The sequence below is a fragment of the Phyllostomus discolor genome, chromosome X, assembly GCF_004126475.2.
Source record: "Phyllostomus discolor isolate MPI-MPIP mPhyDis1 chromosome X, mPhyDis1.pri.v3, whole genome shotgun sequence".
Lineage (NCBI taxonomy): Eukaryota > Metazoa > Chordata > Mammalia > Chiroptera > Phyllostomidae > Phyllostomus > Phyllostomus discolor.
The window spans coordinates 23313332-23330501 of record NC_050198.1 but is presented as its reverse complement, the minus strand read 5'-3'; positions in this window follow the sequence as shown (position 1 = coordinate 23330501).

Here is a 17170-nt window from a genome sequence, read left to right as displayed (position 1 = left end):
ATCAGCACTCCTGGTTACTATGGTGGGGTGAAAAATGGTCCCTCAAAAATTATTCACATCTTGATCCATGGAACTTGTAAATGTACCTACATGGCAAAGACTTTGCATATATGATTACATTAAGGGTGCTGAGATAAGAGCTTACTCTGGATTCTCTAGGTGGGCCTTAAATATAGTCACAAGTATCTTTTTAAGAGAGATCCAGAGGAAGATTTGTTACACACAGAGAGTAGAAGGCAATGTGAAGACAAAACAGAGATATTTGGAGATACTGGCCTTGAAAATTAGAATAATGTGGTTACAAGCCAAGGATTGCCAAAATAGAAGCTAGAAGTATCTGGATTCTCCCTAGATCCTCTAGAGGGACCATGGACCAGTGATGATAATTTTAGGCTTTTGGACTCCAGAGCTGAAAGAGAATAAATTTCTGTTGTTTTGAGCCACCAGGTTTGTGGTATTCTGTTTTAGCTGTCTCAGGAAACTAATATATTCACATAGCAGCCATCACAGTTTATTATTATATATATTGGTGCTGTCATTTGGTTTATGTGTGTCTGTGCCACAGACCAAGGGTTCTTAACCTGAATCCATGGACTACAGAATCCAGAAGATTCATTAATTTGGGAAATAAAAATATCTCGAATTTATTGCACTAAATCTTACTAAAATATACCTTCTCCTTTTATTAGGTATGTTGATGATAAACCATAGTAGTATTGACTGCACCTGTGACTTTGTCATCAACAGAAATCACGAGTATTTTCATAATATAGTTTTTGCAAGTATCTCAATATATTGGGCTGACTCATCTCTACCTCAAAATTTATTAGCCTCACATCCAGATGTTAATGCACTATTTAATGCATTAATAAATAAATGTATCACAAGTGTGGTTTTAAAATATTTTGGTAACTACTGCAATATAACTAGTTTTCTTCATAGCATATATTTTATGTACCTTAAAACATTCTGAGAAATGGTTCATGACCTCCCCAGATCTCAAAGGGGTCTGTGGCATGAAAAAGATTAAGACCCTTGCACAGGATTCCATCTCCAGAAAGACTGAGATCATGTGTGCTTTGCTCACCATTATATACTGACCATCTAAAAGAGTTCCTGCTACAGAACAGGCTTGATAAATATTTATTGGATCAATAAGTGAATTAGTGAATGAATCATCAAAAACCTATAAAAATAGACAGAGAAAAGAAATTCAACACCAAAACCACCAAAAACTGTTTTTTACCAAGAAGTCAACACACAAGGAAGAATAATCTAGATCTCTCACAGAGAAACTAGTTTAGTACTTCAGCCAGAAGGACAGAATACTTTGCTTGTTTTGAAGAAACTTATCCTCATTGACCAATCCAGTAATTTTTCATGGACCTGAAAAAAGAAAAGAAACATCTAGCCAGCCAGTGTTCCAATTATCTATTGCTGTATAACAAAGTACCCCAAACTCAGTGGCATAAACAACCACCATTTTGTTGTCTTTATGAATTCTGCTGGTTAGGATTTCAAACATGGCACAACAGGGATGGCTTATCTGTGCTCTATAATGTCCCTGTTCTGCAACATGCCTCAAGTAGGAAGTTTTGAATGGCTGGGTGAATCCACGGCTGGGGTCTGGTATCACCTGAAAGCTTCTTCACTTACATGTCTGGTGCCTAGGCAGAGATGATTCAAAGGCTGGGTTTCTCTGGAATGGTTGACCAAAGCATCTATATATGGCATCATCTTGTGGCTTCGGCTTCACTCATCATGACAGCTAGGTTCTGAAAGGGAGTGTCCTGAGACAAAGTATTCAGAGAATAAATATTTCAAGGGAGAGGAAGGTGCATGGAGTTTTATAACAAAACCTCAGAAGTCACATACATAACATACTTCTACTATACTGAAACAAGGATGCCCAGGTTCAAGAGAAGGGGACCCAGACTCTCATCTCTAAATAAGAGGGGTGTCAGAGAATCTAAAGCTTTATTTAAAAAAAATGACACGTTGGGGTAACAGGTGTCAAAGGTAAATCATCCATGTGTTTGAAATCCTATAGGAACTTCCTTGAATGAGCTGAACCTTCATGGAATGCAGATGAAGCTCCAGATATTTGATATTGACTCATTTCAGAAATGATTCATGTGATTGTTGCTGCTACATCTACAGGAAGAAATGGAAGGGAAGATGGCTGAAATATTAAACTATGGAGGCCTGTCTTTTCATGGGGGCTTATAAATTATACAAAGTAAGTCACTGGTTCTAAGTGGATTAGCTGCCCATCATGTAGGAAAGGTCATGGCCCATGCTCTAGTTAAGGAAGATTGTTTTCCTCCAGTTTAAATGATAATATATCTAGAAAAACTTCGAACTCAAATGCAAGTAGGTAAGCTAAGCTGAAATTTCTTATCATGAAGCCAAATCAATTTCCTTTCTTTGAGGGAAAGCAATAGTTTCTTAAACTTTGAAGGAAGGAAGGAAGGAAGAAGTAAAAAGTAAACCAAAATTTTAGTTAGTGCCCAGCCATAGAATTTAAACTTAATTAGCTTTCCAAATCCTCCTAGGAAGTTTCCTGTATACAATGACTTCACAGTGGTCCATCCAGGTCTTTGAAAATTATTAGATGATAATCTTAAGGCTATTAGCATAATAATGATTTTCACAATTATGTGATTATATATGGTATTTGAAGAGTTTAAAAAATCTAGAGGACTCTTAACAGCTATTATGTCATTTTATGTTCATAATCACACCATAGGAAGAACTAGTAAATTCATTTTACAGATGAAGAAAACGAGGCACTAAGAGGTTTAACAAGTTGTCCTAGTTAGCCAACATCTTGGCAGACCAGACCATAGAATCAACACTCCCAGCCTAGTTCACAGTTGACTAGATTATAGTAATCATGCAATTGCTTCTATGGCCCTCCATACTAGTGATGTTCACAGCTCCTTCCTCCCCAGACACAAAATCCTAGACATCACAGACCAAGGAGTGAGAAAGAGAAGAGGTTTCCTCCCTAGTCAGCTTGTCTCTATGCATACCCTAGATCTTTGAGGACCTGTGCCTTGTTAGAGATGCTTTAGAATATAATAAAAGGCACAAAAGAAACTTTACTCAGATGTCTCCCTGCACACTGCCTTTTGTAACTAACAATTAACCCAGGACCAGCTCTCTCTTCTTTAAATTCATAATGTAGTTGACGGTGCCATACAGTCATCTTGTGGGTCACTTTGGTCTTTTTCTTCCCCTACCCTCCATGTCTAACTCACCATCAAGTCCTCTCTAGTGTTGATAAACCTGTCTCTCAGCCATGGGTATACTAGTCAATGTTTAACAACTGACTACAAAACAAAACAAAAACAAACAACAAAACAACCACCTCTGTTTTGTAGTGTTTGCCAATTTCTCTGGTGCAAATGCCTTCACCACAGCTGATTTCAAACTACCAATATGATGTCACTAAACATAAAGTTGGAGAAGAGATGCACATGATTGACTCTTGCAAGTGGGTTCATCCAACTCTACCACATCACTGACTCATCCTTCCTCTCTTCTAAATCCTTGCTATTATTTACTGACTTTATTGCACACTCAATCACTTTCTAGTAAAATTTATGCAGTATCTTTCCAGCTAGTCTATGGTTTTGTAATCCTACCACACCTACACATTCCCCACCTACTTACCATTCAGCAACCAAATGAACTTTCCAAAATCATACATCTGATCATGGCTTCCTGCTGCTTGAGGTCCTTTTCCCAGTTCAAATCCTGAGATTAACAGGAAGGTACACAAGTTCCTTCAATGTCTAGAGCAGTGGTTCTCAATGCTGGCTGCATGTTAGAATCACCTGAGGATTCTTTAATAGTTTGTTCATCATGGAGTTTTTGCATTAATTTTAATTTCAAAGTATTGTATTAAATTATTACTTATCTTTATTACTGAGTTTTTTGGTGTTTCCTTAAATTTTTTACCCAAAGCAAGTACCTCACTCTTTCACCCTAGTCTCTCCCCTGCCATCTGGAGAATTGTTTTAAATTTGAGTCAATGAAGCAACCCACATTTATTACAACAGAATCTCTGGAAGTGGGAACAAGGTACCAGTATTTTTAAAGCTCCCTGGTTGGTTCTAATTCCACTTTGAAAACCACTGGTCTAGCTTTCCTGACTTTGACTTCATCCCTTGCCATATATCCCAACATTTTGCAATCTAGCAGTACTAAACTGCTTGTAGATCTTGGAACACACCATGCAGCTTCATACCTCCAAGCATTTGCATTTGCTGTCCTCTCTACTTGCAATATTTGTGTCCTCTTTGCTACCTACTAAAGCATTTTTATTCCAAACTAAGATGCTTTCCTTGGCTTTTCCCACCCCACATTATTAATCACTCACTGTGTCAGTCATCTATTGCTTTCTAACAAATTATCAAAAAATTAGCTGCTTAAATTAACAGGCATTTCTTATGTCCTGATCATCTGTAGGTCAGGAGTCTGGGTGCATCTTAGCTGGGTTCTTTGCTTCAAAGTCTTTCATGAGGCTGCAATAAAGATGTTAGTCAGGCCAGGACACATCTGAAAGCTCAGCTCTTCCCGCCCCCTCTTCAGTCTTTCTTAAGGTTGGGGTTTACTGCCAGACAGTTACGTTTTCTTTTCTCAGCTCTGTTCCTGCCCTTCTGTGTTCCCCTCTGTCACTCAAGGTTGGAACCCTGGGAAAACAAATTCCTAGACTCCTTTGCCAGCTGGCTTCCAGGAAGATTCTTTAAGGGAAGTAGTAGGTAACTGGAGAGGTGAGAAGGAGATAGAAGACATTTTTCCTTTTTTTCTATTTATAGTGGCATCTTTTTCAGTAGTGGGTGGGCCCAGGATCCAGCAATTTTGGTGATTCCAGGGGGGGCTCTGGAATTTTAGCAATGGCTCTGTTATAGAAAATGATCCAGCCATGTCAGTAGTAAGCAGGTTCCCTGACTCTGGTGACATGCTTCCTGCCATCTGTTGCTCAGCCTAGGGGTGTCTGTGATTTTCTGCAGTTACTTATTAATCTCTGGGTAACCTCATATCATAAGTTGGATTGTTTGGAAGCTGATACTGACATGGAGTTTGGCATGTAGGATGTTTATTAAGGATCAGAGCCTGTGGGAGGGAGCAGGAGTCTGCAGGATTGGGTAGAGAGAGAAGTCAAATTGTGATGCTGGTCTGACCAAACCTTGAGCAACCCCACAGGGAGATATGGAGTATGTAGGGTCCATTAGAGTTATCTGGCAATGGGCCAAAATGGTGGCCAAGAAAGGTATAGCCTTGGGCAAATGCTCTCTGTATCTGAGGCCAACCCTGAAGACAGCTGACAGCAAGAGGCTCTTTGCCCCCAGCATCCTCAATATTCCCAGCAGCTGGGACAGCAAGTCCTTCCTTGAGGGGGGGGTTCTGGGTGGAGCATCATGGTGCCTACCACACATCTCCTCTGCCTATCCAATACTTTTGTACACAGTTCTACATATTGAGTTTCCCCTGTTTTGAAATACCTTGAGTGCTTTATACTATTTTAGATGATGCCATCTACTAAATGAGGTCATGATTACAAGGTAGTTACTACTAGACAGGAGGGGCAAACAAAATTTCTTGCTGTGATGGAAGGACAAGTCTCAGAAAGAGAGAGAAGGGCTAGACACCAGGTGCCAGCATGCTCACTCCCCTCACACACCTATGAGGGTCAAATATGGGGAAGGCTGCAACTGAAGGAACTAAAAATACCAAGAGAGACCTGGAGGGTTCTAAGCATGGAGCAAGTATGTTGTTCCTTACTTCCTAGGAAAAGTTACAAGCTCCTTAGAGTGAGCCCCGTATTAACATGATGCTGTTGCACTGTGGTCTCACAAAGGTGGTAATTTTAAACTGGAAGAAGGAACAGGAGGGGAGAGAAAGACACATGAGAACCAGCCAGCCCCCATGGCCCTATTGGAAGCTGTCCCAGATGCTCCACCCAGTGACCAATAGAGGCTGGAAAATGTGGTTTTTATTTGACCATATTGCCCCCCCCCCATTACTAAAATAGCATTCTGTTTATTAGGAAGAAGGGGAGAATCGATACTTTGTAGGTAATTAGTAGTCTTTGCCACAGATGGTGATAATAAATTGGCAAATTTTGAGTATATTGTGTCTTGCCAAAATTAAAAGTTGGCATCATTACGGCACTCCCTTTAATTTTTAAAGCATCATATTGCTCTGAGAAATCCAAAATCCAGACCCAGCATTTATAATCATTTTGCCATATAAGTTTGGACTAAGATGCATGGTTCTTTTATAGAAATTAGTGAATATGACAAACTCATTTAGGCTAAACTGCTGATGGAAAAAGACTCCAGAAGACCCACATGCAGTCTTGTTTCCTATTTTTTTTAATGTGATCATGCTTTAACTGTGGCCTTTGGAGACACTTCTGCCATCCCAGTAAGAAGTCCTTAGGTCTCCTGGGCTCTCTATCCTTCCACTCCATATCCTGCTCTTGTTGCCTCTGTCCTGCACCCCAGTCATCTTGAGTGACCTACCTTCCCTGGAATTTATCCAACATCTTGCTTCCATGCCCTTCCTTGAGCTGGGTCTGATGCCAGTTATATTTCTTGCCAATCCCTGTCATCATGGGGAGAAATTCCTTTCAACTCTCCAGGATCAACTCAAATGCCACCTTCCCTACAAAATTTTCTGAGTTCCTTCCACCTTGATGTAACTCCTCAGAGCATCCAGAGAATTTTGTTGGTACCTCTGGTAGGACATGTATTATGCTTAATCCATATCACAGTTTTTTGGGTATGTGTCTGATTTATTTAAGTGAGCATCTTTGGCTTATTTATCATGGGAAGCCTAGAACATAAAATAGTACCTGATAACATAGAATGTACTCAGTATGTGTTTATTGAAGTAATACATATATAATAAATGCAAAATGAATAGATATTATAATTAATGAATGAAGAGTAAATGGATAAACTTACAGTAAAAGAAATGGATAATGAATGAATGGAGAAAGGAAAAAGGATGAATGAATGATCCTGTACCTCATTCTGGGTGAGCACCCACTGGCTGGGGCATTGACAACCTCCAGGGTAGATAACTCACAGACTCAGCAGTACTCACACCTTCTCTTTGCCAGATTTTCCCTGACAGGAACCCTATTTTGTCATTGTTCATTATCTTTTCTATTTTCAAGATGCCTTGTGCCCTCTTCCCCACAGATAAAGAAAGGAATCCAACTTGGCAGGCTCAGCATGACCAATGGTTAAGGGCAAACACTCAGCTCCCTGCAACCAGAGGGTAGCCAGGGTGACAGCCCAAGCACAGGTCTTCCCAAGGTGGGCAAAGATGAGAACAGAATGTAATAGGGTCCAGGCAGGCTGGACCTGCTGCTAAGGTGATGGAGGGCCTGCATCTTCCTATGTCTAGGGCAGGTGATCAGTTCACATTTCAGGCAAAAAGAAAAAAAACACATTTGCAAACTACAAGAGTCATATTTTGTTAGATTCAAATTAAAATAACAAAATGCAGCCAACCAAGCAACCCACTAACTAAATAAACCAACAGATAATGAAAAGACAATTAAAACAATCCCTGATACCTTAACTTAAAAGGAACATTTTATTTTCTTAGAGTAAACCTTATTTTTCCCCAAGACTACATTTGCTTTCAGCAGATTTTACAGAAATGTAAGGGTAGGCTACAACTCTGTGATCCTGATAATAATTGAATTTCTTTCTCTCTTACTCTACTCCCAGCCCCACCTCCTACCTCCCTCTCCTCATGAGTCTTGCACCCCTATCTTTCTCTTTCCCTTCTCATCCCTCACTATTGGACGAGGCCCTAATGCCATTCCCCCTTTCCCATGTGTCATTCTTTGACTAGTGAGGAAGAAGTTATCAGAGATCACACACAAAAAAGACTTTGACAGCTGTGATGTCAGCCAGGATCTACATCTCCCTCCTGTAATATCATACTGAGGGCTATAAGCAGATTGAGTATTTGGGTACAAGAGACATTTCATTTCAAAGCATTTAACAGTTGTTAACTAATTGATCCTCACTGGTAAGGGAGGTGGCTTTTCAGCCTCACAAAAGGCTAGAGTTCTCAGCCCCTTAACATACACTGTTTTTTTTTTGTTTTGTTTTGTTTTGTTTTGTGAATGGGGTGGGGGAGGAAAGGAAAGGAAAAACTTATCTGCCACATTAAATTGGTATTTCCTGTTCAAGTCTTATTTCCTAGAAAAGTGTCTCCTATTGAGATTCCAGACTTCAGCCAAACCTGCTACTTTAGGCTTAAACTGCACAGAAGCAATTATTTCCACCCATTTCCCCTTCTAGCCAATGGAAATGTGAAAGGTGAGAGGGCATTTCTACACTTAGATTAATAAAACAAAAACCAAGATCTCCACCAGCACTGGAATGAGACAGTGACATGCAAATAATACAAGGCAAGGAGCAAACTGATTGGTGCTGCCTTCTAGAGATGATGGTGTCAGTAGCAAGCGGAGCTCTGAGTAACTGGGAGAAAGCATGGAGAGGAATGATTTTGAGATCAAGACTCAGGAGAATGTGTGTGTGTGTGTGTGTGTGTGTGTGTGTGAGAGAGAGAGAGAGAGAGAGAGAGAGAGAGAGAGAGGAAAGTGGGAAGATGGGTGCATGAGACCAAAATTGCATCTAGTTGTGGCCCTAGCCCATCATTTGAAAAGCAACCTTGGTTATCCCAATAACCTTCTTCAAGAAGGCAGCACAGACTTGAGGGTGAAATTGGTTTTCTATTTTTTAACATGTTCTGCTTTGAAAATTCTCCAAGTAGCCTTCAACTATAGAAGGCTCAAGGCCACTGAATGACTTCTAAAGCTCTATATATCTGCATCTTCACCCAAAAATATTGTTCTAAAACCTGGGGCATGGTGGTTTGATTGTTCTCAAGGCCAATCTCAGCGGTGACTTTACCTTGTCCTTTCCTCTTTGCAGAGCACCTCTAGCACATGCCAGAGATAAAGGACATCTGATCATACAATGCCATGTACCACAATTCCATGAGGATGTCTGAAGATGTCTTCCTTGCTTTCTTTTTCCCTTAGAGTCACAGAATTTTGAAGCTGGAGGACTGTTAGAGGTCACCTGGGATCAACTTACTCATCTTATTGATGAGAAAACTGAAGCCTAGAAAAGAGTAGTCACTTTCAAGAAGCCATCTAGATAGACCTGGCACATAGTTCTCTTATTAAACTCTCCATTCTCCAGTTAAGGATGTACCAGTAAAATGCTCCATAGTCCTGATACCTTTCCTCCCAGCCCACTAAAATAAATTGCAAGCTTCTTGAGGGCAGTTCAAGCAATTTGTTGTTTGCTTTGCCTTCACTTCTTATACCTTCTTCTCAAAGACCCTTCTGATTGGTCAGCCAGCCCTATCTGCTAGCCTCTGTTGGGAACACCAAAATACACAGCTGATTTAAGATGTGGTATCTGATAATTCTTCTAGGAATTCTCATAATTCCCATTTCTTCTAGGAATTAGGAATTAAAGTAAGTATCTGTTGTGTGCAAATGAAAAGGACATGTAAGGCCCTCAAGTATACCTGATTTTCCCCATGGACAAAAGGAAATAGAAAATGCCAGTTGCTGAGACAGAAAGTTTTAAGAGCTTTGTAAATATATTGAGTCAAGAAAAAAGGGGTTCACTACCTGTTTTTCAGTGGATTTTACATTCTGATTCCTGTCCTCATGTGCCCTGGTGCTCTTTCTGCCCTGGAGTTCCGGGAGATAATCAAAAATCCTTTCGATATGTGCTCCACTTTTTAAAAATGTATTTTTCAACTATAGTTTAGATTCAATATGATTTTGTATTAGTTTCAGGTGTACAGCTTAGTGGTTAGGCAATCATACACTTTACGAAGTGTTGTCCTCAACATTCTAAGTACTCATCTGGCACCATACATAGTTATCACGGTATTATTGACTATATCCTCTATGCTGTACTTTATACCCCATTGGCTATTTTGAAGCTACCAATTAGTACTTCTTAATCCCTTCATTTTTTTCACCCAGCCCTCCAACCCACCTCCCCTCTGGCAACATCAGCAGAATGTTCTTTGTACGTACAATTCTGTTTTGATTTTGTTTGTTTAATTATTTTGTTCTTTATATTCCACATATAAGAAAATCATACAGTATTTTTCTTTCTTTGTCTGATGTATTTCACTTAGCATTATACCCTCTAGGTTCATGCATGTTGTTGCAAATGGTAAGATTTCATTCTTTGTTGTGGTCAAGTAGCATTCCATGGTATGTATGTACCAATCCAATTAAAAAGTCAGCAGAGGACCTCAATAAACACTTCTCCAAAGAGGACAGAGAGATGTCCAATAGACATATGAAAGAATGTTCAACATCACTAATCAGAAAAATTCAAATTAAAACCACAATGAGATATCACCTCACACCTTTCAGAGTGGCCATCATAAATAAATCAACAATCAACAAGTGTTGGCAAAGTTGTGGAGAAAAGGGAGCCCCAGTACACTGTTGGTGTGAATGCAGACTAGTGCAGCCAGTGTGAAAAACAGTATGGAATAACCTCAGAAAACTAAAAATGGAACTGCCTTATGACCCAGCTATTGCACTTCCATGTATATATCCAAAGAAACCCAAAGCGCTAATATGAAGGAATAGATGCACCCCTATGTCCACTGAAACATTATTTACAAGAGTCAAGCTATGGAAGCAACCCAAGTACTCATCAATAGTTAAGTGGATAAAAATGTGTGGTACCAATATGTGCTCTATTCTGCTTAAGATAGTTTAAATAGACTTCTGTTATTGCTCCTATACCCCTGTATTACTAATAATTTCATTGTCAACTTCTAATGCAATGCCTCTTTATTAGTTAGCTATGACAGTGTAACAAATTATTCCCAAACTTAGCAGCTAAAAAAAACAAAAACAAAAACAAATTCACCTCACAGTCTCTGAGGGTCAGGAATCTGGGTATGCCTTAGCTAGGTAGGACCTCTGGTTCAGCATCTCTCATGAGGCTGCAGTCAAGGTATCACTGAGGCTGAAGTCCTATTTAAAGGCTCAACTGGAAGGATTCATGTCCAAATTCACTCCCATGGCTGCTGGAAGGCCTCAGAAGATCCACTTCCAAGCTCACACACTTGGGCATCTTTATAGTGTTGCCTCACAACATGGCAATTGACTATCCCTAGAACAGGCAAAACAAAAGTGAGTGAGAAAAATCACCCAGAACAGGAGCTAGTCTTCTCATAATCTAGTTTTTGAAGTGACATCTCATCACTTCTGCCCTATTTTATCTGATGAAGTGAGTCACTAGGCATGGCCTCAGAGGGGAGAATATTTCACAAGTGGATGAATACATATTTGCCACAGGCACTCTGTATTTTCTGAGCCCCTTTTCTCCCTTCCTTATGTTTCCCTGTCTGATTGAATTGGGTACTTAACCCAGTCCCCTTTCTAGCAAGTGTATATGGTAACTAAAGATCAAACTTCTCTCATCATCTGGATTGCTAAATCTGTGAAAGCAGGGATTATGTCTTATTTTCTGTAATGCTTTGAACATCATATGTGGTCAATAAATATATAATTATTGGTTGAATAGATCCATGTGATATAGAAAAAAGAGCTCTCTGACATGAGTCTATGGCACCCAAGTTCTAGTTTTGACTGTGTTCAACCATTTTGATATTAGATAAATCACAACTTCTTATAGACTTTTAAAATAAGATTACAACAGAAGATCTTTAAGGTTACTGTAATGAGTAATAGGTTCTGGAAAATTTTTCCTTATTTGAATTTTCTTTAGGAAAGTGTATCAGACACCACTGGTAACTCTCATCATCTTCTTGGCCCACCTCTAATTTCAGCAGTAGCTGCAGGGAGCAGGTTCATATCAAACTGAGAATGTCTATTTTATTTCTGCCTCTGGGCCTTCTACACCCATGTAAGAGTTCACTTGGTCTATGTGTGTGTGATGCTCAGAAGAGTGAGGGTAATAACACTTCCTAGGAAATTCTCAACCAGGTTCAGATGGCAATTGGTGGATAAATGCCCCAGGCTCCTGACCTTCCGGTGAACAATTTTGTAAAGCATTCTTTACACTTCCTATAAAATCAGCCCCTGTTGCCCTTCATTATATTTATATTTCTTCCTTTCCTGTCTCATTCTTTCCTTTTCCTTTTTAAAAAGATTTTATTTATTTATTTTTTAGAGAGAGGGAGAAAGAGAGGGAGATAAAATGTGTGGTTGACTCTCATGCACCCCCTACTGGGGACCTGGCTTGAAACCCAGTCATGTGCCTTGACTGGGAATCGAACCGGGGACCCTTTGGTTCCCAGGCTGGCACTCAATCCACTGAGCCACACCAGCTAGGGCTCGTTCTGTCCTTTTCTTTACTCCTAATTGCTAGGATCACATCTCAAATAACCTACATTTGTCCAAGTGCTTCTGTCATGCTCTGCTTTCAAGAGAACCCAAACTAAGACCAGAAACCATTTCATTTTCTGCCCATCCTCTGCCACTAAGGCTAATCCTTGAGGAAGCTAGGGTCACAAATACAAGGAATGTGATTGGGTTGAAGTCCCAATCAAACTGGAAAAGTCTGCTCCCTCTGGCTCTCTCTGGGCCAAAGTTTCAGAATGGGGAGTTGTCTGATGAGGGTGAAGGCAAAAGCCCAGAGCCAAAGTGTAGTTGTCTACTCTGTGTTTGGGACTCCAGGAAGAGACAACCTAGGATGGCATACCTGCAATAACCTAGGACAGCTACAGTTCTCCAGCTAGACAGGAAGAAAGCCTGAGTTAACATTTTTGATATATCCTGGGCTCTATTTTTCATGCGAAAGATCCAAGAAATGTCTACAACCCCCTACAAAAACATAGATGTTGGAAAGACACTAGCTGGAGAACTCACTAAAGGAAGTTACTAGTGTGGAACGGAAAAAGATCCTAGGGTCAAAGGAACTGGATTGAGCCACCTGACCAGGAGACTAAATAGGGGTTATTTTTATGACTCAGTAGATCTTCAATAGCAGTCAGGGCTGAGGACAACCTGAGTCAGCAGAGGGGACCACAAGGTCCTCAGAGAGGACACAGTAAGATTACTAACCATTGGCTTTAGCAGTTGCCAAAATTGTGAATGTTGGCTGCTGTGGAGACATGAAGGATCCAGGGAGTGGAGCAGAGACACTGTATGGATCTGCACCCCACCCCCACCAATATCATAAATACGTGGCATACTCTTATTCCATACCCATCTCGGAGGTGCCATCTTGGAGAGGATGAAGAGAGGGAGAGCAAAATGGAAAGAGTAAATATTTTAAGCACAATAAATGAATTTCCAAAAGAAATTGTTTAAATAGTTGGAGTGGACCAGGCTTACCAGGTTGGTACCAAGTTTCATACTTCTTGCCATTTCTGTTGCCCACTTTCATGTGTGTGCATGTGAGATACCATGTGCACACACACACACACACACACACACACACCTGCAAAGACATGTCAGGCTCATAAGAAAGCTCAAGTCTGACATAGAAAATTCTTTGTAAATCTGAGTGAAGTGTGGAGTAATCTTTCAAGTCCTCTTCTGGTGCTGGTAGGGCAGGGAATAAGGTTTCTGTCTTTTGGAGGTACCCAATCATGGATATAGCATCTCCAACCTGGGGCAACTTTCTATATTTAAGCCAGGCTCATTTGAGCTGGAAATGCCACATTGGCTGCAAACCCACCTCCAAGTGTCTGATTTTACCTGGGAGGAGGCCCCCAATAATCTTATCACATTCAGCAAAAACTACGAAGGAAAGGTGGGGGTGGGGTATGCAGAATTTGTCCCTTTCATCTCCTTGGACAGTCCTGATTTCCTTGCCCGCCCCCATCTCAGCTGTATCAAGGCTATCGTCATACCCCTGTCTTTCCCCGGCCTCCTCTGGGATGCCTCCTCTGCCATGACAGTTGCTGTGGATTCCCCAGGGCAGGTGGAAGCATGATTTGCTTTTCAAGCTCTGCCCACTTATTGATCTCCTGTCTGAGAGATGTCAGCAGCAGGCAGGAGCTTTCCCCACTAAGACACTTAGCTTGAAAGCCTGTGGTATCTGCCTGTATAAACCCTCCTGCCTCCTACCTCTCTGGCTTTAGAACTATCCTCACCCCCACCCTGGGAAAAGTCTTCTAAGATGAGATGGCAAGAATCAAACAGCAACATGCTTTGAACACTGGGATAGGAAACACATTTAAATTGGGCAAAAGCCTTGAGCTCAGAGAGTGTGCATTTCATTTCTGCCATCTCTTCCACTTTCTGCATCTGATTGCTGGGAGCAAGTAAAGAAATCTCCCCAGGAGGAGGCTGGCCAGGCTAGTTGACCCAGGAGTCAGAAATGGGCCTCTGGTTCAGGACCTGGGCAAATAGAGCCAACCCCTTTATTTTAAGTGCCAACCCCTCTCCCCCAGCCCTTGCTCCAGTACAATTTAAAAGCAGGATTATGAAGGTAGGGGAAGAGAAAGAGACTGTGTGTTTAGTGGTTAAACCTTTTAAAATTTAAATGCATAAACAGGACCTTCTCTGTATCTGTCTATAGCAATTCCCATGACAGTTACAGCAAAATTACAGAAATTGGGTCATTTATATAACCCTTTGTATCGTCAAAGCACATAAAATGTCTGCTTTCCTGCACCTGCTGAGCTGTCTTCAGCTGTCAAATCCCCATACTGCAGCTCAATACACTGAGGGTAAAGGACTTTGCCAATGCCTACACAGGGAATGTTGGACCCTCAGGTGCAGAAAAGGTTCAGAGAGGGAGATTTAAATTTCCTCTGAACACAAGTCCCATGGTTAAAAATATATTGAATACTCTGCTTTCTAGCCAAATGCTTTGTCACATGGCTGGTGAGTTATTTCCCAAATGGCCAAACTCCACATTTATCTTTCATTCTGGACAGGGTTGAAAGAGCTCATTCATCTATTCATATATTTGATAAAGAAGGATATATTGAATGTTTTTTAAAATGTTAGTGCTAGTAACAATATGCACTGGCCACCATTTTAAAGTATATATATATAATATATATATATGCTTTTAATCCTTATTTTAACCCAATAAGGAAGGCACTATTATTAGCTCCATTTTATAAGGAAACTATGCACAGAGAGGTATATAGTGGAGATTGTGGTGGGCTGTCCAGATGTCCCTTCAGGACTGTGATACTCATTTCCCCAGCCATTGGGAGTGTAGGAAGCAGATAATTCACATATAAAATTTTTAAAAATAAAAATTTACATATTTAAGGTGTATCACATTCAATACCCCTTTAGAAACTGCCCTTGAAGTCAGTTTCATTCCCCCTCAAGGTCACTTCCCCTTTACAGGGGCAACCCACTTTCAATGACAAAATCACACAGAAGTATAAAAGCCTACCATTTTGCCCCAGTTCTTCTGAGAAACTTAGCATGGTCACCCTAACTCCACTGCTCACCAGGGGGGTCCACTTACATCTTTTTTGTGGCTGCATTGCAGCTCAACTCCTCCCTTAGCCCAATCTTGTTTCCTTTACCCTCCCACTGATGTTGATCCCAAGGGCACTCCTCAATGCTGCTCTTGCACTTACATCTCCATTTGCATCTGTCTGTTTCCCCACACTTGAGGTAGGAGGATAAGTAACTTCCAGCTGGTCAAAGTCACATGGCTAGTAGACAGTGGAAGTAGTTTTAACCTTTGCATAAGTGGCCACTACCACATTTACTGAGCAGCTCCTCTCTGTCCAACCCTGGGCCTGGCACTTTATCTACATTCTTTGACTCATTTACTCCTTCACTTTAACCCTGAAGACATCGCTAACCACATTCTACATAGAGAGGCTTGAGGTTCAAGATACTAAGCAAGGGCATGGGACTTCATCAGGATTTGAGTCTGGGTCTCTCATCTGACTTGACACCTCCAGCCCCATACCCAGACATCCTTCCACTGCAAATTGTCTATACAGACAGCATGGCAGATTGTGAAGGTGCTTCTATTTCACAAAGTTCTTTCAGCTCAAGAGATGTGGAAAGAAAATATCACCTCCACTTTGCTGGTGAAGAAATTTTAGCTTTAGAAGGCTAAAAAATGTATACTATCTGTTGCTAACATAGCAGAAACTCAGACCCAGATCTCTAGTATATATTTCCCAAGCCGATGCTCTCATCCAAGGCTTTAGGTTGGGAGCAGTGCAGGATGCTCTTCTATATAAAACTTTGCCCCTTCCCAGGAAGTGGTACCATCTGCAACTTCATTCTGCTTCTCTGCCTGAACCCAAAGGCTCTAGAATTGTGAGAGTCTGTACAGTTGAACCTATGTCATCAATGCCATTGCAATTCCTGCATTTGGTAAATCACTTGCACACATGGATAAATCTCAAAAACATGGTGATTTAAAGAAGCCAGACACAAAAGAGCACACATTTTGTATGATTCCATTAATGTGAAGTTCTAAAATAGACAAAACTCATCTACGGCAATAGAGGTCAGAAGAGTGATTGCTTTGGAGGGAGGTGTGTTTTGACTGGAAAAGAACACAGCACATCTTCTAGAGAGATGGAAATTTTCTGTCTTTTTTACAACAATATTTTATTTATTGTGCTATTACTGTAGTCCCAATTTTTCTCCCTTTGCCCTCCACTCAGCAGCCCCCACTTCCCTCACGCAATCTCCCCCACACCTTTGTTCATGGGTCATGTATATAAGTTCTTTGGCTACTCCATTTCCTGTATTGTGCTTTCCATCCCCTGGCTATTCTGTGACTACCAACTTATACTTCTTAATACCTGCACCTCTTCTCCCATCCCCCCAAACACCCCTCCCATCTGGTAACATTTAAAATGTGCTCTGTATCCATGATTCTGTCTCAACTCATCTTGTTTGCTTAGTTTGTTTTTTAGATTTAATTGCTGATAGATATGTGTTTTTTGCCATTTTATTATTCACAGTTATGATCTTTTTCTCAAATAACTCTCTTTAACATTTCATATAATAATGGTTTGGTGAGCAAGAACTCCTTTAGTTTTTTCTTGTCTGGGAAGTTCTTTATCTTCCCCTTGATTCTAAATGATATCTTTGCTGGGTAGAACAATCCAGGTTATAGTTCCCTGTTTTTCATGATTTTAAATATTTCTTGCCAATCCCTTT